The sequence below is a fragment of the Panthera tigris genome, chromosome D1, assembly GCF_018350195.1.
Source record: "Panthera tigris isolate Pti1 chromosome D1, P.tigris_Pti1_mat1.1, whole genome shotgun sequence".
NCBI lineage: Eukaryota > Metazoa > Chordata > Mammalia > Carnivora > Felidae > Panthera > Panthera tigris.
The window spans coordinates 90,789,310-90,814,817 of record NC_056669.1 but is presented as its reverse complement, the minus strand read 5'-3'; the positions used below and the strand labels follow the sequence as shown (position 1 = coordinate 90,814,817).

Genomic DNA, 25,508 nt, shown 5'->3' with positions numbered 1-25,508 from the left:
AAGAAAATAGATACAAAATTCTTTTGTAAAAATGTAATCATCTATACATAAAAATGAATGTGCCATGACTAATGGGGTGTATTCCTGATATGCAAAATTGATTTTAAATTCATATATCAATCCATGTTGTTTACCATATCAAAAATATAAAGGAGAAACAGTACATGATATTTCAAAAGATATAGAAATGTTTTTGACAAATTGATGGGTGCCTGGGTGGCTAAGTTGGTTAAATGTCGGACTCTTGATTTCAGCTCAGGTCATGATCTCACGGTTCATGAGATGGAGCCCTGTTTGGGTTCTGTGCTGATAGCACAAAGCCTACTTGTTATTCTCTCTCTCCCTGTCTCTCTCTGCCCCTCCCTAATTTGCTCTCTCTCTCTCTCTCTCAAAATAAACATTAAAAAAAGAAAAAAAGAAAAAAAGTTTTTGACAAAATGATGACTCAGTAGTAAGATGTCTATTATTCCTAACTTGATCTATAGACTTAACGTAATCCACATTAATGCTGTTACATAATAAGAAATGTATTTTTGGTCTCTGCCTCCAAGTTATTTGATATAAAGATAGATATACTGAATAATAGAAAAGAATGGAGCACCCAGAGAGAATTCTTCACAGAGATGGCCAATGAATAATGGTGCCAAGGTAACTCAAATCAAATTGTATTATATTAATTATATTATATTATATTATATTACATTACATTATATTATATATTATATCAAGCTATTTTAATTATTATACTATGATATAGCATAGTATATCAAGAACTTAACACAAAATAGATCATGAACCTAAATGCAAAAAAGTAAAGCAATATGACTTTTACAAGAAAATATAAGAAAAGAGTTCTATAAGTGTGGGATAGGCAAAGATTTCTTAAAGAATATAATAAAACAAGCATAAAAATAATGAAAGCAATAATAACTTGGACTTCATCAAAGTAAAACTCTGGTCTTTACAGGATGTGGTGAATAAAATGTCATTAATAAAATGCTATTAATAAAATTAAAAGGAAAACCACAAAAATACAAATGCATATATGATAGATACATAACAAAGACACATCCATAATATATAAGTGAAGAAGTTTTAAAACTTAATAATAATAAGAAAATAATAATAATGGTTACAGGATTTTAAAATATAAGAATGCCTAAGAAGTCGTGAAAAGATGCTCAACATCATTAATTATCAGGGAGATGGTGATTAAAACCCCAAAAAGATAAGAGTACTTACATAAAAGAAAATATACAAAAAAAAAAAAAGTTGTTAGCATTAAATTTAGGCAAGAATATTGAGTAACTAGAACTCTTACTCACTGCCTGTGGGAGTATACAATTGTACAATCATTTTGTTTCAAAGTTCACCAGTTTTCTTTATGTTAATGATACATTTATCAGAGATCCAACAATTTCACTCCCAGGTATGCCCAAGAGAAAAGGAAAAAATATGTGCATAAAAATATGTGTTCATGAATGTTTGTAGCAGCTTTATTCTTAGTAGATCGAAACTGAAGGTACTCAACTGTTTACCAAAAGGTAAACGAGTAAACGAATCAACAGGTATTCATACAATGTATACTATCCAGCATTAAAAAGGATAAACTACTAATTATACAAAAGGATTTGCTGAACGAAAGTAGTGAGACATAAAATAGTACATATTGCATAATTCTATTTGTACTGAATTCACTATAAGGTAAAATTAACCTAATGTCAGATTAGAATCAGAAATCAGATGCTATGTGGTGGGATTAAAAGGGATTTATACGTAATCCCACCTATGTGGTGGGATTAAAAGGGATTTATACGTAAAGGATTATTCTTAGGTAATAGATATGTTCTATTTCAAGATGGGCGGATAGTTACACCAGGGAATAACTATCAAAAACTTAACAAATATATACTAAAAATGAATTGAATTTATTTTATGTAAACCATCTGTCAATGAGGTTGGTATAAATTGATGGAAGAAACTAGATTTATAGAAAAGTAATGAATTCTGTAAACTGTAACAAAACTAAAAGCTCAATACTAGTATTAGCACAACTAGTATTTGGTCAATTAATTTCTTTTTTTTAAAAAATTTTTTTTAATGTTTATTTATTTTTGAGACAGAGAGAGACAGAGCATGAACGGGGGAGGGTCAGAGAGAGGGAGACACTGAATCTGAAACAGGCCGCAGGCTCCGAGCGGTCAGCACAGAGCCGGAGCGGGGCTCGAACTCACGGATCATGAGATCCTGACCTGAGCCGAAGTCGGCCGCCCAACCGACTGAGCCACCCAGGCGCCCCTTGGTCAATTAATTTCAAAAGTGGTCAAAATATACCACTAAAAGCAATGCATATATACTTCAAATATCTTATTAGTTACAATACAGAGAGTTTTTGATTAGACGGTATTTTTAAAAATTTTTAACGTTTTTATTCATTTTTGAGAGACGGGTGAGGGGCAGAGACAGAGGGAGACACAGAATATAAAGCAGGCTCCAAGCTCTGAGCATCAGCACAGAGCCCATCGTGGAGCTCTTACCCACAAACTGTGAAGTCATGACCTGAGCCAAAGTTGGAGGCTTTACTGACTGAGCCACCTGGGAGCCCTAGACAGTAGTTTTCATTGTGGGAACAAGACCTTTCCAACGCACATGGTACTTCTGACTTGAGTTTTACTTCACTTTCTTACCTGGTATATATTTGTAATTTTTCTTAAGATTATTAATTTTATTTTTTTTCAAAAGGTAGCAAGGATTTAAGGATGTTACAAACTATGGACAGAATCCTTCCAAATCTTTACAATATTTCCCTTAGTATTTTATTTTACATTTACTTCACCCACATCTAATTTATAAGCTCTTTAAAAAAGGTCTTTACTTTTAACTTGGTCTTCATAGAAACAAAAGAAATTAAAACTTTTGATACATATAATTCAACATTGTGAATAATGTTTTATCAATTATTGGATTACAGTGAAAAGTACAACAGACATTAACTTGTTTAGAAATTAATAAAATTTAGGGTGCTCAGTCAGCTAAGTGTCCAACTCTTGATTTTGGCTCCAGTCATGATCTCATGGTTTGTGAGTTCGAGCCCCACATTGGGCTCTGTGGTGATAGCGTGGACCCTACTTGGGATCCTCTCTCTCTCTCTCTCTCTGTCCCCCTCCTGCCCTCTCTCTCTCTAAATAAGTAAATAAACTTCAAAACAAAAATAAATTAGTGAAGTTTTTTGTTTTTTTTTTGGGGGGGGGGGAACAAAAGTACATACATGTACTAGAATTGCAGTTTTCAGTTTTCATACCTTTTGGCCTCAAGACCCATTACAGTCTTAAAATTGACTAAGGATCCCAAAGAACTTGTTTTATGTGGTTATATCTAGCAATATTATCTGATATGAAATCAAAACTGAGAATTTCTGAAGCACTAATTGATTTACCTAAAATAATATACCCATTCATGATTAACATAAATAACTGACATTATGAAAAATAGTTGCATTTTTAAAACAAAAATAATTAGTGAAAAGAGGGGTATTCTTTAATTTCTTTCTTTTTTTTAAATTTCTTTAAGGACTTACTTAACAGAAGATAGCTAGATTTTCATATTTGCCTATGCATGCAATGTATTGTGCTGTGCTACTTTGGCTGAAATTTGTTTAAAAAAAAATCCAGCTTCATAAATAGATATACAGTTAGAAAGTACTTGAAAACCTGTTAAAATAATTTTGTATATATTTTTCATGTTATAGGAAAACACACCAAGGGACAGTTTCTTTTTTTTTTTTTTAATGTTTTTTTAAATTTATTTTGAGAGAGAGTGAGCAGAGGAGGGGCAGAGAGAGAGGGAGTGAGAACCCAAGCAGGCTCAACCCTGTCAGTGCAGAGCCTGACGTGGGGCTTGAACTCACAAACCATGAGATCATGACCTGAGCTGAAACCAGGAGTCAGAAACTTAACCACTGAGCCACCCAGGCACCCCAAGAGACAGTTTCTTAATGTCAGTTGCAATGTGGAGTTTCAGCTCACATCCATGAACTTTTCTTACTATATCACATTCAAATCTATTGAATAGATCTCTTACTCTTGAATAGATTTGTACCAACATGAATTCATCAATTGAAAAACACTGGTTCACTGAATTATGCAAAACTTTCAAATGTTGATCCAATTCATTAAACCAAAAGTTGCATTGTTTAAAAGCCCACAGTTATCAGCAGATACATTTTTAACTGAGCTGTCAATCTCACATAACAGATATAAGTCTTCCCAAATCCTAATTCTCACTTGAAATTATAATATTCTATGATTGGTAACAAATTGTCTACCTTTCCATACAGTGATAACCTTACTTTGTGCCTTTTGGGGGGAAAATCCAAAAAGGCCCATCTTGATATCGTAGTTCATCTGTCAGACACCGTCAAGTAAAAATGATGTTGCATGAAAAAGAGCAGCTAATGAGCACAACTCGACCAACTATAAAAGCGTCCCTAGAGACAATTTACTCCGGTTTTAAGCAGAAGTGCTTCCCGTTTGGTAACACAGAATACAAAATAAACGTGTACTAAAGGATGGAAATTTAATAAAGTTATTATTCATTATTTCATCAAGGACATTCTTGCCCTTGTCCTGGCATGGTTTTTATGGTTCGTGTGTGATGGTAAAGGGCACAGTGATCACTAGTGCACCCTGGCGTCATGGCCTTGATTCTTTCTATGGCACTTTTCACCAAGTTTGCTTTTGTAACCTCAGTGTAAATGCTGACACCACGAAAAAATGTCATTAATGTCTTAGTATTATTATGAAAATAGTTTGACCTCACAGAAACCCTGGACGTATGTTAAGGATCTCTGAAGCTTCCCAGACCACGGTTTGAGAACCATCGCTCTAAAGGGTAATCAGCATGTAACTTGCCATAAGTTCCAGTGTGCAGTGTGCTATGAGCATCAGTTGGTTTTCTAGAAGAGCTCTTATTTTTCAGCTAGACTTTGGTTAACAGAGTCTCTCCTACTTATGTGAGTAATATAGAAAAGCTTATCATTTTCTTAAGGATGATTATTTCCAAATTCATTATTAATTCTCACCAGCATTTGTATAATATTTTAAAGAATGAGTATTATTATTAGCCTTGCTTTACAGATTAAGAAATTAAAACTGTATATGCTGGAGACATAATAGGCTTCAGTTCATATGACTAGGATTTTTTAAAAGTGTTTTAGTTTCACATAAGAATTGAAATTGAGGGAATATATTGTCTTAGCTCTATTTTCACTAAGAAATATAATATTTACATTTATGAGCTCATTATCTTTTACTGATCAACACTGATGTCAGTAAAATATCCAGGAGACCTCAGTTCAAACAAACAGCCAACTCCACTTAACTAAGGGAGGTTAGTGTTAATCCTAGTCAATGAAGTGGCATTAGCCCTTTTTAAAGAAACCAACACAAATTCAGCTTTTGAAATGACATTTTCGCCTGAAAATCTATAAAGAGCAAAGAAGAAGCCTTAAAGGTTTCTTTTTCTTAAATATTTCTTTAAAGAATTATTTTTCTTTAGTTTTTATACTTAATGTAACCAATTTTGTTATTTAGGGTTTTTTTAATGTAGTTTTCTCCAATACAATGCATTACTTCATTAATCTCATTGTTTAGTATTCTAAACCAATATTCTATTATTAGGTTTGCTTGCTCTGGTGCCTACTTTGGGTAGAAAATTAGTTTTTGAACAAATTCAATATATCTGGAAAAAAATTAAATGTCATGAATTACCATTGGTGATTCTTGCTGAATTTTATTTTTCTGCAGATGATCTTTTTAAGTATCACTGTCTTGAATTTGGGGGGTTGTATCACAACCTCTTCAACTGGAAAGTGATAGTTCATAGAGATGTAAGTGCTTATTCATTGGTTAGAAGTTTGGCCTTTTGTTCTTTCCTATGTTATATTCTGAAACGCAAACACAGGATGGGAAACTAAAAGTTTAGTTCTTAAAGAGAAGAAACTTTGCATTATGTTCATGATGCTTGAACTACTGCCCCCCAAAGTCAATCAGCTGGGCTATACAACATCCTATGAATAAAGTAGCCAACGTGCTTGTCTGAACATCTCATTTCATAATTGCTGTCTTGGCAGAACTGAAACAGCTCACATACTTTTATATGTAGATTCAGCCTTGAAATAAAGTGTAATCAGAACCCTGGCATCCACGTGAACATCAAGTTGTTCTAAAATTCAGAATGTCCTCACAACTTTATGGAACAAATTGCTCTTTAATGTACTGAGAGTGGTATGTTTCCAATTATATAAATAACATTAGACTACTTAAGACTCCCTTCTGCTGACTATTCAGTTATCTTAAAGGACCAGTCCCAACATCCTTCACATTCTGTCTGGGTCTTCCTTTTCTTCCCATAGCCTTTTGCCTACCAGGTTTTGTTGTTTTGTTTTGTTTTGCTTTGCTTTGCTTTGTTTGTTAATAAAAAGAATGTTCACTCACTTTTCTTTATGCATCTCTCTGTAGGAACAATACATCTATCTGCTTCTCTGAAGTATTGGAAGCCATGCCTGGAAGGCAGCTTGGGTAAAGCCTTAAGATCTTACCATTAACCAATGTCAACTTTTGAACTATTAAGTAAGAGAGGCCAAGCCACAAAGCAACAGTTGCCAATGACACCAGGGAAGTGGTAACTGGATAATCATGCACTGTGTGCTTTGCTAATGTGCAGTATCCATTAAGGATACATTGGCCAGCCCTAAAGTATATAAAGATACAATTGACAGAAGCTGGACCGCTATCTGTTTCAGTGGTTTTATCTACAATAACAACCTCATCAAAATCCAATGTCAATTCTTAACATTTTACTAGGAAATTAAATTGAAGACCAGGTAATTTGTTTCAACCAAATTGTAACAGGAACATCACTTTCTTTCCATTTCTCTTAGATTCATTCTGCTTTATTTTTTTTTTTTCTGCTTTGTTATTTTGAAGTTAAAATCCTTTGTTCCTTTTAAAAATTGTTTCATTCACTTATTTGTTACTTTTCAAATGTATGGGACACTAAAACCTATGGATATAAGAACTAATAAGATCAGGCACTTGCCTTCCAAGAGTTTTAACCTATAATCCATAGACAGTATAAGGGCTGTATGAAAATGCAATTGTGCCAATAGCATCTTTTTCATGTTTTTTGTCAGATGCGATCTTTGGTATATCATGTCTATAAATTTACCTAATTAGCTTGTTTGGAATAAAGAAATGAAATTTCTAAAGCATTAGTGTCAATATTATCCACAACAGCAGATTTAGCTCCCTGGAAGTGGTCTGTTTTTAAAAACCCTCTGAAATGCATCTTTTTAAATCAGTCACTCAACCTTGCTAGCCCCACCTCCACTACCTGAAGAAATACAGAGAACAAATTATTGAACAATCTCCTTGACAGTTCCGTATACTTCCAATGAATGGATGCTTCTGCGTCCTCATTGTTTGCCATCTCCACAGACAAGACTCAGTTAATGAAATAGCTAATTAGATTTCTGTAATCCTGTAGTCATTGTGTCTGAGGTGACATTTGTTGGTATTTCTCTTGTGGCTCCTTCAGTGTGATAGGGAACATTTTCCCTTAGCCAACTTGGCTTTTGTTGTTTTGCTGGAATGGCAGTTCCCCTGGTTGGTGTAATGAAATCATTGCCCTCCCAAATACAGCTCTGCCACTCAGCATTTAAATAGAAAAGAATAGGAAAATGATCATCTGATTAGTCAAACAGGCCCATGTTCAAAATCCATTTCCAAAATCAAATAATAGAATTGGATTGGGTTCAGAGTGGAGGAATGACTTAGGTATTATTACATACTGTAGTACATATTCATTGACCAGCAGAATGTAGGAGGGCTTAAAGTTTTAAATTCTTATTCTTATGATCCATAAGAAGTAAATTCTTCAAAAAAGGTGGGAGCAAGGGGGCTTTTTTAGGCAGTTTTTTGAAGCCCAATGACTGTATTAGAGCCAAAGAGGGAAAGAGCAAGATCAAAGCCCCAGTTCAAGCACCAAATAGAAAGTATTGAAAATACTGGGATGGTAATTACAGTTACAATTCAGAACTTGATCATTATTAAATATAAAAACCAAAGGGATTTCATGTATTTGAATTTTAATTTATATGTTTATTTTCTATAAATTCTACTAATTTCTATTTTGAGCCACCTCTCTACCAGGGTGGAAGAAATTTGGTATTAATCATTTTGAGAGTTATTCCCACACTTTTCCAGGAGATTGTATCTAAGTTTATACTTTTTAATTTGATTTGGGGCTGTAGGTTGGGTGCAGTTCTTGAAGTCAGCAATTAACTAAAGCTTCCAGTAGGATATCTTTAATCTATACAGACTTCAGACCTAGGTCCACAAAGGTCACACCTGAGATATTCCTTCAGGTCCAAGAATATCCTCTGCTACTTCTGTGCTGTTCAGGTAGATGTGGGTCATCTACTTGTCTCAACCAGGAATAGGAAATATCTTTGATTCTAAGCAACCATATCTACCTAAAGACATACACAATAGAGTGCTTTCCCATCCCAGATGTGTCAGTTCTTCTGTATAGCATTACCTAAACTGAAGGTAGAACTTCGCCTTCATCTTAAACTCATACAGGGTCAGGCCAGCTCTTCAGTGCATTACCCAGCATGCCTTCTGTCCTGTAGTTACCTTGCTTACACATCCATCACTTCCACTTAGTCTCTATTTCCATCTCTAGTTTACCCCCAACAAATAATCTACATTCTAGCCTGAAGTTAGAGGTAATAGACAGTAATGAAGTCTAATCATACATATGATATGTTCTATAATATTACTTGTGTCTTCTGTGATGCTTTCATTTTCCAAAGGGCCTAGGGTTTTGAAAAGAAAGACCAGGAACAAAGTGATTTTCCTTTGACTTTATTCTATGCCACATACATTCCTGGATGCAGTAAGTGAAGTATAAAAAAGTTGTGAGGTATAAGGAAAGGGGACAATTAGAGAAAGGAAATAGTGGAAAAGATTGATAAGAATAACAAAAGTTCCCACAAATGAAAAGATTTTCTCTCTGGTCACAGAAAATTTGTGTGATAACTTTATGGTGGTTCATCTTGGATAGATCCCCCAAATTCCCTTCCTAGTATGTTTTTGGATAGGGTGGGCTATAAGAGATAGTATCTCACAAAAGTTGGAGGATGGAAGAGAAGAAATGGATATTTTATACCACACACACAACTTTTCCCCCTTATCCAATCAAACACTAATCCAGGTGTTGCCATGAAGAGATTTTGCAGATATAATTAAAATCCATAATCATTTAATATTACACTTTATGTTAACTATACTGGAATTAACATAAAAAATTTAACAAAAGAAAAAATCTGTAATCAATAGACAATAAACTTGAGAGATTATTTTGGGTGGGAATGACTGAATCAGAATTTCTCAAAAGAGGGCTTAGGCATTCCCTAGAGATAAAGAGAGACTTCCACTTACAAAGCAGAATCGGGAAGGAAGGAAGGAAGGAAGGACGAAAGAGTAGACAGATATGGGTATAAATCTGTATATACTGATGTATACACATTCCCATTATGCTTCTCTTTTTGAACCCTGACAAATACAACCACTTCAACAAACATTAATCCAACCAATTAATTTTGGCTGCTTGCTTTTCAAAGTCAGCCAATCAACAATGAACTATCTCTTAAAAATATGTCCCTGAATTTCAACCAGTTAACAACAGTGTCATCCTTCTATAGCATCATAATTCTACAAATTATGTTTGCCTACTTACACGTCTAGAAGTAAAGTTAGCCAATCGCTAAGCACCATGCTTCCCTGAATCCTTGTATAAGGATGACCTAATATATGACCTTGTACGCCTGACCAGCATAGCTCTCTCTTATTAAAGCAAACAATAAAGTCAGCTTTGGCTTTTTATTTCAGATATTGAGTGATGGCTTGACCATCTTTCAAATCCTACTACACACATTTATTAGGGCTTTCCAAAGAAATAAAGCCAAATATATATCTAGATCTATACATATAGATACCTATAGATAGATAATTTTTTCATATACATTCATCACTTCCAGTTAGTCTCTATTTCCATTTCTAGTTTACTCCCAATAAATGACCTATATTCTAGCGTAAAGGTATAGGTAATGTACGATACAGACAATTTGATCATACACATAATGCCTTCTCTAATATTACTTGTCTTCTGTGATGCTTTTCATTCTTCAAAGGGTGTAGGCTTTTGAAAAGATATATATATATATATATATATTTCATCTATAGATGAAAAAAATATATATAGGAATTTATTATAGGAATTCCAAGAAGTTCCAAGATCTGCAACCTGGAGAAGGAGGAAAGCCAGTGGTGAAATTTAGTCCAAGTCCAAAGGCCTGAGAACCAGAGGAGCCAATGATATAACTTCCAGATGGAGTCCAAAGGCCCAAGAATCAGGAGTCCAAGAGTGTAAGTTTTAGGCCAAATCTTTTTTCTTTTTTTTTTTTTTTTAAGTTTACTTATTTATTTTTGATGGGGACGGGGCAGGGAGAGGGGAAGATAGAGAATTCAAACAGACTCCACATTGTCCGCAGAGAGTCTGACACAGGGCTCGAACTCACGAACCATGAGATCATGATATGAGCCAAAATCAAGAGTCAGATGCCTAACTGACTGAGCCACCCAGACCCCCCTAGGCCAAGTGTTTAAACCCCAAAACCCAGAAACATTGATGTCTGAGTGCAGAAGATAGATATTCCAGCTCAAGCAGAGAGCAGACTTGCCTTTCCTTTACTTTTTTGTTCACTGTAGGGCCTCAAATGATGGGGTGATGTCAACTTGCATTGGTGAGGTTGATCTCCTTTATTCAGCTTACAAAACTCAAATGCTAATCTCTTCCAGATACACCTCACAGATACACCCAGAAATAATGTTTGCCAGCTATCTGTTCATATGTTAGCTCAGTCAAGTTGACACAAAACCTTTCTGTCTCATGTCCTCCCCTTGTCTTCCTATGTATCTCCTTAAACTATATTTAATCTTCAAATAAATACAATAACAAGGTCATAATTTCACTTAAGATGATACAACTGTGCTGCATACAACTGACAACACATTTCCCCAGAAGAGGAGGTTAAGTCCCTAACTGATGTTTACTTTTCTTTTAATATCTCCTAACTTAAAAATGATGATGAAAAATTACCAATACTTAATACTGATATAAAGTCAAGTATTCTTATGTTACATGGTAAGATAATAAGAGAAATAAGAGAACAAATAAGTTTGCTTATTATATTTACATATAAACATGCAAATGTATTCATAAAGAAAATAAGGAAGAAATACTCATGACAATTATAGTCCTTTTTTTTTCTGGCAATTGATCACATGGTCATAGATGGTATTTATCACTAATTTCTGCTACTCATTCTGTTATCCCTTTGCCTTCAGCAAGCATTTAAACTGGTCATTGTCCTTTAACTGGTAGGATGACCCAAACTCTCCTCCCTGAAGGGTCTGGATTGCATCATTATAGTTTCTCATTAGCCTTAATCACAGGGCATGTAACACAAAGAGATTACCGAAGGGCTCTCCCAAATTCCAGACATACCCTTCCTTACCCTCATTATGGAGTAGTTTTTCAATTTCCTCTTGGTGCTCAGGATCACTCACCTTAGTCAAAACACTGTAACTCCCTTTATTTGCCTGTTGATTAAGAGGCAGGAGGAAGTAGCTGGATGACAGTCCTAAATTCCAGTTCAATAAAATCATTGTTGTGTAGAAACATTCTTCCCACTGCAGCTAAGGACTCTTGGTTGCAAAGCATAAAGTCACAAAAATAGGAAGCACAAATTGTGCCAGTGGATCACCAGGGTAACGGTGAATGGTACCACTTCCATCTTCATCTCTTAAACCATAAATCTCAACTACCAGAGAAACAGCACCATGCTGGATGCTGATCTAGAGCATATACAGCCTTCTGGAAAACCCTGCTCCAGCCCTTCAAGCTATTACCACCTAATTCATACTGTAACCAAGTTTTCGGAAGCCATTTCACCATTCTGTCAAGCCAGCTGCTTCAAGATATTGGAGAACAAGGCTACAAATGAATCCATAAAGCATAAATCCATGCTGTATTTTTTTTTCTATGAAGTGAGTTCTCTATTACAAAGAATGCAATGTAGAAAACCATAACAATGAATAAGACATTCTGTAAGTCACAGATCGTAGTTTTGACAAAAGTATTGCATGAAAGGAAGGCAAAACCATATCCAGAGTAAGTGTCTATTCTAGTAAGGACAAATGTTGCCTCTTCTATGTTGGAAGCTGTCCAATCTAATCGACTTGCCAGCAGATAGCTGTCTGATCATCCAAGAGAATGATGCCATATTGGGGGGCTGAATATTTATCTCTGCTTCTAGTAGATTGGACATTCAGTGGTGGTTGCAGCCATCTCAGTCTTGTTAAGTAGAAGTCCAGATTGCTGAGTCCATGTATAACTTCCATCCCTGTCTCTATGGCATCTTTGTTCATGAACACATTGGGTGATGACAGGGATAGTTGAAGAAGGACTGGTATCCATAAAACAGGTCATCCTACCTACTAGGTTATGAAAGCCCTCTTCTACTAAGGTCATCCTCTGGTGAACAGTGCCATAAGACAGAAATATCTTCATGTGTTTTGCCCATTCAGAGAGGTCTATCTGCATATCTCTTACCCACATTTCTTTATCACCAATTTTCTAAACATGTTCCTTGCAAGCCCCTGGCCATCAGCCAAACCATTGGCTACAGCATTTTAATCAGTATGTGACCGTGGATCTGGCCATTTCTCCTTCCAAGCAAAGTAAACCAGGTTCAGGTCCCAAAGTTCTGCCCACTGGGAGAATTTCTTTCATCACTGTCCTTCAGGAATGCCCCAGAGAAGGGTTGTAGTGGGATACGGACAGCTGTCCACTTTTGGGTGATGCCTACATGTTCTACAGAACCACCAATAAACAGGCCTTCACTTCCTCTGTCAAATGATCACAGGGAATTTCCCATAAGACAATAGGTGCAGTCTGGGAGAGAAAAGCAGGAGCGGTGACCACAGACATTTGGGCCACTTTTTCATGTTACTAACTTATGCCTTCAGAGCCTACTCAGGCCTGTTCATTACGGAGGGCAAAAAGTTCCATGATCTGTTGTCTGGAAGCTGGAGAACCAGTGGTATAATTCATTCTGAGTCCAGAGGCCAGAGGACCAGGGGAGCCCAAAGGTATAAGTCCAGATCCAAGGTGAAGGTCTAAAAACCAGGAGGGCTGATGTTGTAGAACAGGGGAAGGTGGATGTTCCAGTTTACACAGAGAGCAAATAGAGTCTTCTTCCACCTTTCTGTTTTACTTAGTCTACCAATTCAAATCCTAATCTCTTCCAGAAACATCTTCACAGACATACCAGAAATAATCCTTTACTAGCTATCTGAACATCACTAATTCCAGTCAAGTGAACACATAAAATCAACTATCCCAACACATAAAAGTATATTATTTCAAAATCCAGTCAGTCCTCATAATCTGTATTGGAATAATCCACGATAGCTCCATGTTGCGTGGATACAACCTACTTCAGGTCCATTATTTGCCCATGAATGTTCTATGTGCTTTTTTTAGCACTATTGAATTTTTAACTTTATACATATATTTTAAGGTTTAAAAAAATGTATTCAAAAAATAATGTACATTTAAGTGAATTCTCACAAAATATTTTGCTATTATTGTTTTCTTATATAGTAACCTACACACACTTATAAATAAGTATATTTTCTGGTAGGATGACTTAAAAAAAATTGCAAAACCAAGCAATGAAGAAAATAATCCATATCAAAGGGGCTTAGTAAAAGGTCTGAAACAAAATAATCATGTAATAAATTATTACTAGTACTACTATTATATTGTTAAATAAGAATAATTTCAATGAAAATAAAGCTGCTATATTCTGTATCTTGACAGAGAAAACTCAGAGAATTCTTTCCTTTACAGTGACCAGAAGGAAGTAAGAAAGAATAACAATTTTTTCTAAAAGAATGCATATTTATTTTAAGAAGGCCATCAAAACTGCTTTAAATTCCAAGTGGAATTCTCAACATTAGCAAGGAAGGAAAAGTATCCATTTATTTCAAAGGAGAGTAAATATAGTGTCAGAGACACTTGAGAAAATCACTTCAAAATTCTAGTACACTATTTTACAATCACTTTTCAAACTACAATCACACTTAAGAAGAATTTTAAAGAAAGTAAAAGACTTCAATTAAGATCATTAATATTCTATTCAAGTTTAGTAGTCAACAATAATTTCTATGTTGATGTATTTAGCCCTTGATTCACTTGTAATATTTCTAAATAAGCTGAAATAGACCTGCAAATAACACAAAAGAGAAGGTAATTTAGTATCTGCTGAAGTAAGAAATTTTTTTAAATGTCAATTAAATGATTATTAAATGTCTTAATTTCTCTGCGATCATTATAGTCTCCAATTCATATAAGATAGAGTGTGAATAATAAAGCCATCTCACCATTTGACATTTTTTCTAAGCCATTAACACCATTTTTCCTGTTGAGATTACTCCCATCACACTGGGGAAAATACTATTTGCAAATAAATAGCATGTCCTTTAAACCTCTATTGCTATGCAATTTAGGATAAGGAAATAAAGAAATTTATCTCAAAAAATATTAATGGGTCTCTACTAGATCTTATTTCAGATAAATTCCCATTACTTGCAAAGAGTTTTCTGATTTCTCTTAGGATAGTTTTAAAAAACATGATTATCTTTTTTCTTAGTGACAGATTCATCTGTCAAGCAGTATCCCCAGTGACGGTATATACACTGAATACCTTAAAAATAGACCAGAAGGAAAATCACATGCAATCCCTTTTTTGCAAACTGGGTTCCTTTGAACTAACTTTTCTTCCTTCCTTGATGTTGTGGCTTTTAAAAAAGCTTTACAAAAGCAAATAACTGGTCTTATATTTTTCACGATTTTTTAAAAGAGCATTAATATCTTTATTTAGGCTCATGCCTAAGACCAGGGTATAAAAACATTCTAATGTGCAAATAAGTCAAGTTATTCACACAATCTTCACCCTAAATATAGAACAAGTTCAGGTGTGAATAGTTTTATGATTTAAATACTCAGGGTATGTATTAAAATTCTTAACCTTTTGTGTTGATCCAGACCCAAATAAAGATTTAAAATAAGAGAGCCTAAAGGAGCACCAAAAAATAAGAGAGAAAGGAAGAACAACTGTGCTAGTATTAAATAATGTTGAACTTACTCTACTTATCATTTTTGTGTGCGTGTGTGTATTCTACCCAAACTCCAAACTCTTATGTATAAATATTATATTTGATTTCATGGAATGAGAAGAAACAATAGAGCAATGTGGAGCTGAATTTGAATGCAGATGGGTCAGACACTGAGCAAAGTCATTAGCCTTGAAAAACCTACTTTTTCTCATCTACAAAATGAGTGTAACAATGGCTATCTTATATATTTGCCATTAACGTTGTATGAGATAAGCATTAACACTCCTGGAATGAGATTAATGGAATAGAATAAAGAGCCCAGAAATAGAACCACATAATACAGCCAACTGATTTTTTAAAAAGAAGGCCATGCAATGGAGAAAAGATAGACTTTTCAACAAATGGTTTTGGAACAACTGGACACCTGTTGCAAAAAAAAAAAAAAAATCTGGACATGGACTTTACACCTTTCATAAAATTGACTCAAAATTCCATAGACCTAAATGCAAAATGCAAAACTATAAAACTTGCAGGATATAACAGGAGAAAATATAGGTTACCTTGGGTTTGGCAAATAATTTTTAAATACACACTGAGGTCATGATTTATGAAATAAGTAATTGATTAAGCTGGACATCATTAATATTAAGAACTTCTGCTCTGTACAAGACACTGTCACGAAAATAAGAAGACAAGCCACAAACCTGGGAAAAAATATTTGCAAGAGACATATCTAACAAAGGACTGCTATCCAGAATATACAAACAAGTCTCAACAAAAGGAAAACAAACAACTCAGTTTTAAAAAATGGGCAAAATATTTGAATAGCCCACCAAGGAAGATATACTGGTGACAAACAAGCATATGAAAAATATTCTACACTATACATTATTAAGGATTTGAAAATTAGAACAACAATGAGATTGTATTACACACCTATTAGAATAGACAACAAACAAACAAAAAACAAAAAAAACACTGGCAATACCAAATGCAGATTAAGATGTGGAGCAATAAGAACTTTCATTCACTGATGGCTGGAATACGGAATATAGTGACATGGTACAGACACACTGGGCTTTGTTTGTTTGTTTAGTACACACATTTTGGAAGACAGCTCGGCAGTTTCCTATAAAACTAAACATACACGTATCAAAAAATCCAGCAATCCTGCTCCTCGGTATGTACCTAAATGAGCTGAAAACTACGTCCATACAAAAAGCTACACACAAATGTTTATAGCACCTTTATTTGTAATTGCCCAAACTCAGAATCCACCAAGATATATATACTTCAGTAGGTAAATGGATAAATAAACCATGGTATGTCCAGACACTTGAAAACCATTCAATGCTAAAAAGCAATGAGCTATCAAGCCATGAAAAGACATGAGGAAACATTCATGCATCTCCGTAAGTGAAAGAAGCCAATCTGAAAAGACTATATGCTCTATGATTCCAACTATATGATATTCTAGAAAAGGCAAAACTATGGAGACCGTAAAAAGACTGGGTGGTTGCCAATTCTATATGACATTGTAATTGTGGATATATGTCAAGATACATTTGTCAAAACTCATACAATGTACCAAAAATGAACTTTAATGTAAACTGTGGACTTTGAGTAATAATGATGAATTGATGCAGGTTCACTGATTGTAATGAATGTACCACCTTTGTACAGGATGTTGACAGTGGGTAAGGCTGTGTATATGTGGGGACAAGGAATATATGAAAACTCTCTTCTTATGTGGATATAGAAACTTTCTACTAGAAGATATCATTTGGCTCATTTATTTGTAGGAAGGAAGAGATTATGATTTTCTTTGAGAGAGACCATAGACATGGATCATCTTTCCAAATTTAGGAAAGTTTGCAGTCTCGGGGCGCCTGGATGGCTCAGTTGGTTAAGCGTCCGACTTTGGCTCAGGTCATGATCTCATGGTTCGTGAGCTTGAGCTCTGCATCGGGCTCTGTGTTGACAGCTTGGAGTCTGGAGCCTGCTTTGGATTCTGTCTCCCTCTTTCTCTGTCCCTCCCCCACTCATACTCTGTCTCTCTGTCTCTGTCTCTCTCTCTCTCTCAAAAATAAATAAAACGTTAAAAAATTAAAAAAAAGGAAAGCTTTGAATCTCTAATCTCAAAAAGGCATTATGAATTTTCAGTTCAGTATTATTTGTATGGTTTTCATGGGCAATTGGCCTTTTGCTGATATGCCTTTAAGTGTTAGTGTAACAAAAAATGTAGAAGAATGCAATAAATATTTGATATGAGGAATATTGCGAATGGGAAGCCAAGGAAGGACAGGGAGAAAGTGGAGGGAACCAAGAGCAATGGTTTCTAAGCAAGAAGATTGTCCCCCCCAAAAAAAACTTTGCCTCAGTTGTGCTGGAAGGCAAGCTATCCCAGCCTGAGTGGCAAGGCCCTGGCTGTGGATGGATTGGTGACTGCAAGGCGGCCTACCGACAGTGAAGCTTCTTGTACTCCCGCTTTTAGGTAATTTGGCTTTATTAAAGTACCTCGGGTATTGTCTGTTAGGGAATTGTCCTCGGTAGGCCTCCTGGGAAAAGAACCATTAGGGAAGAAAACGAGGTTCCGCAAGAAATTGTGTGGCCTTACGTTTAGCTATTCCCTATGGAGATTCCTCTACTTACAGGAAGGATAGCCTCATACATTTGCCAGCAAAGAGGGCCTGTAAAGGAGACATATATGGATCTGAAAGCCTCACTCCAGCAACTAAGGAGTGTATCTCTGGGCACAGATGACTTCAACCCCTAGGCCCACCTGGCCCCCTGGAGGCATTCCAGATGATGACTGAACCTAGTCGGTTAAGGTACAGAATGGTTCATTAGTTCCTAGGAGCATTGTCTCTCTGAGAACGTGTGAGGCATGGGTTTCTAAGGCCCTATTGGCCCCTTCCCGGCACCTCAGACTGAGGCAAACACATTGTTCTTCATGTGGTTAGGAGGTCATGTCCTTGTAACTGTTCCACTTGAGGCATCGAGAAATGGAGGGCCTTTCACGAGAACAGCAAAGCAAATGCTTTGTAGATTATAGATAAACGCAGATGTATAATGGAATAAGGTAAGAAATTAATCAATAATCAAAGGGTATGTGGGAACTTTATGAGAAAATCGCCATGTTATTTCTTAAACATGTAGGAACATTTTTAAAACTAGGTGATGTTAGAAAAACATAGATGATGTATGCTACAAGGAAATCACTAGCATATATAATGCCACGTTTGCTACAATAAATTGGCCAGTTCAACACACTGCTGTTGTCTGTGTCCATTTTTATTTTTTGTTTTTTTTTTATTTTTGTTTTATTTTCACTTTTTCACCGACACCGTTCATCCTTCGGGAACCCCTGGACCTGCTGGAGCTGGACTCTGGCACAGTTGGGCTGAGTAAGAATACTACAATATTCCCATGTACAGCAATATTTAATACTCCCAAGATGTAGTAAAATTGAAGTCCTCACAAGCCATCAGTCTAATACATAAACCGGAGGATCTTATTATACACAGAGCTCTCACCCAATTATCAGTTTTCCTGGGAGTATGACTCATGTCCTATGGCCTTATTTTTTTAACTATCTGTCAACCCCTGAGAACCAATGATTGCTAGTGTCCTCCTAGCAAGTGTAAGATCAAGGGCATCCACGAATAGTAAGTGACAGGGTCCATATTTGTTGTTGGGAGTTCACCTGAGAATGCTAGAGAATTTCATACTGTCAGTATGAATACAGATACCAGGTGAAGAAACAGCACAGAACCTAAATGAGAGTTCACAAAACATAGCCAACTTTGTATGGGGCAGAAGCTCACTCCAAAAACTGGTGATATAAGCATGGGTAAGAAAATGTGCTCTTTGGGAAAGGAGTACTGTATATGGATTGGAATTACAGCTCTAAGACTTATTAATTGATGTCTCTATTCACTCAATCAAGAAGGTATGTTCAATGTTCTACCCACTTGATTAGGTGACTTTGAGATAATATTAATTACCTTTCTAATATAGTTTAGAAGAAGGAGTTAATAATATTACCTGCCTTAATCAGTACAGTTGAAAAAATTAAGTGATACAATATGTTGTCAACCTCTGAAAAATACATACCGTGAACATGATAGCTATTATTAAATAATAATAGCCAGGTTTTCTTTTGTTGTGGTACATACAATTCACATGTAATATTTGTCTTTCATAACCTGAATAATTCACATGCAAACTGCATTTTTCCCAGTGATGAAAAATCACAATCTCTTCCCCAACTACCTGAAATTGAAAGACTTACTACATTTTGATACTCAGAATTAGCCAAAGTTCTTTTAATTTTGTGGAGGAGCGAGGTGTGGTCAGTTGTTTATTAGCATCCAAGCCCAGCACATACCGTATTAAGAATGCCACAGTTGGGGGGCGCCTGGGTGGCGCAGTCGGTTAAGCGTCCGACTTCAGCCAGGTCACGATCTCGCAGTCCGTGAGTTCGAGCCCCGCGTCAGGCTCTGGGCCGATGGCTCGGAGCCTGGAGCCTGTTTCCGATTCTGTGTCTCCCTCTCTCTCTGCCCCTCCCCCGTTCATGCTCTGTCTCTCTCGGTCCCAAAAATAAAAAAATAAAAAAATAAAAAAAAAAAAAAGAATGCCACAGTTTGAAACCAAAGTCCTAGGAAACCAAACTCTAGGCTATTGGGAAACAAAAGGAAGTGAAATTAAAGATTACAGGCTGACTGGTTACTAAACTGCAGAACACTCCTTGTACCAGAGATGAAATGATTCAATTCAATTCTACTGCAGAATGATGTGAAAATGAAACTGATGGGAAAGCAAATGGAAACAGCTGTGTTTTACTGCAACACAGGCAGTCTGCACATTTTGCTGCTTATTTATAATGAAAACAGAAATTGTAAGTGACAGGTTGAGGGTAGTTTATAAAGCAAACATTTTGAAGCCTTGGAGGTGCTATTGCTTTATGAAAGGCAACCAGCTGACCCACCTTTTCCATTATGCATGGTCACTGAAGTCTCTTACAAGGAATGGAAGCACAACATTTTCATGTCAAAAGGAAAGTGCTTGGGTCTATAGTAAAACAAAATTTTGTAGAGCCCAAAGTGTATGTTATGATTTTCTAAATTTTAATCTAGAATACTGATCAGAGCATATCTGGTTTGGAAGCTTTGGAAACCAGAACGTGGACAACATGGTATCTTCTGCCTATGAAATGAAGTGTCCAAAAGTAAGCATAACAATGCTGATGCCATGGTTCAATGGTCTGGATAGTGATATGGGAAAGTGCTATGTTTTCTTCTTCCCATGTGGATTTTATCTTCATGTTCCCCCATTTGCTATTGCACTTTCAAGCTCATGTCCCAACTGACTATGCCTGAATGAAGATAACTAAGGGGGAAGTGTTGAATCTGGGATGAGTCGGCAATCAAACAGGATTAAATTTCCATCAGTAAAAGTAACAATACTTTCTGCATCTCAGGGATATTATTTATATGCCTAAGGAACACTGGCATATAAACATTGTGTTCTGATGGCACATCTTTGTTTCAGTCTGGGAACAAAGTATTTTCTGCTATTATGGCCCTGTTATTCCAAGGATACAAGGGAAATTTGGCTCAGAGGTTGGTCACCTACAACCTTGCACTGAAATTGCCAACCATTTTCTGTAACAGTCAGGCTTGAAGCTGAGTGTGGATGCCTTCTTCCAGAGGTCTATTCTACATGATTGTTTTACAAAGGCCTGCTTATTCCTTCCTACTCTAGTACGAAAGATAGGAGGCTTCTCTGCATCCCCTGCCCCCGATCTAGGTGGTGATATCTACTCACACAGTGACAATATCTGAATCTATCTTATGAGAAAGATGATGCTCTGACAAATTTAGTTTTCTTTCTGAGGTTGTGTAAAAAATCTGTTATCTTGGCCTTATGATAATTTGAGCCTGCTCATTATAAGTGTCCACAATGGGATTCCTTTTCATACTTAAAAGCAAACTGGCAAAATGGTATATAGTAAGCCCAGCTGGAAAGAAGAAGTTTATTTTTCCAAAAAGAAATTTTAGTTCTGTGCCAGGCTAGAAATTGTGATAGGTGAAGAATAAGTATTTCAAACTCTTAAGCAGGAGGCAGACTCAAACAGGAATAGTTACAATTTAGGGAAATGATAGGCTAAATTAGAGAGAGAGAGGAGTGACATTAGTGAGATGTAAGATGGTGGAACAGGAAGTCCCATTTATCATTACCCCCACAGAAATAACTATTTAAAAGCCATATACAAAACAAAATACATTTATGAAAAGTTAAGTTAATCAAGTTAAGAAAATGCAGTATCCTAGATAAGCACAAAACCAAGAAAATGAATAGGAAGGGCAACTTCACTTTACCCTTGTCAGTCCAAACTGACCCAAGCTGTTAATCCACTCATTAGGAATCTATATGCAAAAATTCAGAGAAGGCAAATTCATAGAAAATGTCTGAAAGACTCTCAGCATCTCCAGACAGGCTAATTAGGAAAGATCTTACCCTGCCAAAGCCAGTCCTTAAAGATTGGGAAGCATGACTGTTTCTTCAAATGTCTAGGCATGAATGCAATGCTTCAAGAAACATGAAGAAAAGGAAAAGATGACATGATAAAAGAAATAAAATAAATCTCTAAGAATTGAGCCTAAAGAAATGGAGATGTATAAATTCCCTGATAAATAATTCAAAATAATTGTCTCAAAGAAGTTTAATGAACTAGAAGAGAACACAGATAAACAACTAAACAAAATCCAGAAAATTATACATGAACAAAATGACAATACTAACAAAGAAAGAGAAAGTATAACAAACAAACAACCAAAAACAAATAAAAACAAATTGTGGACCAGAAGAATATAACTGAAAAATTCTTCAGAGGGTTTTAACAACATACTTGATCAAGCAAAAGGGAAAATCAGCCAATATGAAGATAAATCATTTGAAATTGTCCAGTTAGAGAAGCAAAATGAATAACAAATATGAAAAAAGCCTAACAGAATTACAGGACATCATCAAGCAAATTAATATGTGCATATGTGAGTCCCAGAAAGAGAAAAGAGAGAGCAGGGCAGAAACCTTAATTAAAAAATAATGACCAAAATGTCTCAAATCTGGGGAGGGAAAAGGACATCCAGATTCATGAATTCCAGAGGATCCCTTAAAAAGATTAACAAAAGGAATTTATACTCAGCTACAATATAATAAAATTATTAAACGTCAAAGAGAAAGAATTTTGAAACCAGCAAGAGAAAACTAATCATCAGGTACAAGGGAGCCATCATAAGACTATCAGTGAATTTTTCAGCAGAAACCTTGCAGGCATGGGATAGCACATTCAAAGTAGTATTCCTCAAGTTGAAATGAAAAGATCCTAAACAGTATAGAAGTTACTGGGAAGAGTAAATAATAGACAAATACAGAATACTCTAATACTGTATTGGTAGTATGTAAGTCACCTTTAATTTTAGCATAAAAGTGAAAAGACAAATGTGTTAAGAATAACTATAACTATAAAAACATTTTAATGAATACATAATATAAAAATTTGTAAATTTTACTATTTAATATGTATTGTACAACAAATTCTAATACATTGTAATTGTAATGAGTACAAAAAAGATATAATCAATAACAAAGTATGATAGAGAAGTAAATGTAAAACTTTTTATGCAATCGAATTTGAGTTTTTATCATCATAAAAGAGGATAATTAAAAAAAAAAAGAAAGAAAAGAAAAAGGCCAAACCATGTTGGTAAAAGAATCACCAAATTAGAAAGGAAAACAGTGAGACAAGAAAAGAACTTTAAGATAGAAAATGATTAACAAAATGACAATAACAGATACTTACCTACCAATAACTACTTTAAGTATAAATGGATTAGGCTCTCTAATCATAAGGCATAGAGTGGCTGAAGGGAAAAAAAAGGAAAAGAGCCAACTATATGCTATTTATAAGAAATTTAGTTTAAACTTAAAGGCATACACAGGCTAAACCTGAAGGAATGGAAAAAGATATGCCATGCAAATGGAATCCTAAAGGGTGGCTATGATTGTATCATACAAAATAGATATTAAGTCAAAAACAGTCTCAGGAGACAAAGAAGGATGCTATATAATGATAATAAGTTCAATTCACCAGAAAGACATAAAATCATAAATATATAGGCACTGAATATCAGAGCACTTCATTATATAAAACAAGCACTGACAGACCTGAAGAAATAAATAGACAGCCATATAATAACAGTAATACCTACTCTCAGCAATGGATAGAGCACGTACACAGAAAATCAATAGGGAAACAGAACTATAGACAAATGGACCTAACATTCCACAGATCATTCTACCCGAAAGCAGCAGAATAGACTCTTCTCACGTCTATTGTCAGTAACAGTAGAAAACTGAAAAATTCACAAATGTATAGAAATTAAACAACATACTCTTAAACAAACACTGGATCACAGAGAAACTAAAAAGGGAATTTAAAAAAATATATTGAAGTATGAAGATGAAAATATAATTTGAATATGAAAATAAATATTAAACAAATTAATATTAAAATACAAAACTAATGGCAAGCTGCAAAAGGATGATTATAGCTATTATAAATGCTTGCCTTAAAAAAGAATATCTCAAATAAACAACACAATTTTACACATCAAGGAACTAGAAAAAGGAGTACAAACTAAGTTCAAGTTTAGCAGAAGGAAAGAAATAATAAAGATTAAGGCAGAAATAACTGAATAGAGAATCGTGAAACCAGAGAGAAAAATCAACGAAATCTAAGTTGGTTTCTGAAAAGATAAACAAAATGGACAAAACCTTCACTAGACAAAGTAAAGAGAAAGCAGACTCAAATAAATAAATCAGAAGTGAAAGAAGAGGCACTACAAATGACAGCACAAAAATAAAAAGGACCGTAAGAGACTACAATGGATAATCATACTCCAACAAACTGGACAGCCTAGAGGAAATGAATACATTCTAGAAAGATACAACCTGCAAAGACTGAATTATGACCGACAGAAAATTTGAACAGGCCTGTAAATAACAAAGAGATTAAAGCTGTAATCAGAAACCTCCGAACAAAGAAAAGCCCGGGACCAGATGGCTTCACTGGTGAAATCTACCAAACATTGAAGAATTGATGCCAATCCTTTTTAAACTCTTCTAAAACAGAAGAGGGAGGAACACTTCCAAACTCATTTTATGAGCCCCGCATTACCCTGATACCAAAGCCAGATGAATACACCATAAAAAAAGACAACTACAGTCCATTATTCTTGATGAGCACAGATGCAAGAATCTTTAATAAAATACCAGCAGGACAAATTCAATAGCAGAGTAAAAGGATCATATACCACCACCAAGGGAGATTTATACTGAGGATGAAAGGATGTTTTCACATGAAAATCACTTAATGTGATATACCACATTAACAGAATAAAAGATAAAAATCCTATGATCATCTCAACAGATGCAAAGAAAGTAACAAAATTCAACATCCTTTCATGATTAAAAATTCTCAACAGGGATAGAAGGAAATTACTTCAACATAATATGAACTATATATAGGAAGTCCATAGTTAACAACATACTCAAGAGTGAAAAGCTGAAAGCTTATCCTATAAGATCAGGACAAAAAAAAAAAAATAGGATGCCCACTTTGCCACTTGTCATCACCATAGCACTGAAGTTCAAGCCAGAGCAATTAGGCAAGAAAATAAATAAAAGACATTTATATCAGGAAGGAAGAAATAAAGTCATCTATGTTTTTGCAAATGACATGATCTTCTCTGTTGAAAACCCTACAACTACACACACACACACACACACACACACACACACACACACACCACACACGTTAAAACTAATACATTCAGTAAAGTTGCAGGATACAAAAACCGGTTGTATGTCTATACACTAACAAAAAACTATCTAAAAGGGAAATTAAGAAAATAATCCCATTTAATATGGCATCAAAAAGAATAAAATACTTAGAAATATACTTAAATTAAGGGGGTAACAAAGACATGTACACTGAAAGTCATAACACACTGATGAAAGAAATTAAGAATCACCAAAAAGTGAAAGACATCCTGTGTTCCTGAATTGGCAGACTTAAAAATTGCTAAAATGTCCATGCTACCCAAAGCAATCTAGGTTCAATGTAATTCTTCT

General features: G+C 35.2%; 1 pseudogene; it reads right to left on the bottom strand.

Moving 5' to 3' along the window:
• Positions 1–25,508, bottom strand: part of LOC102973016 — a 122,256-nt pseudogene that overhangs the window by 9,810 nt on the left and 86,938 nt on the right.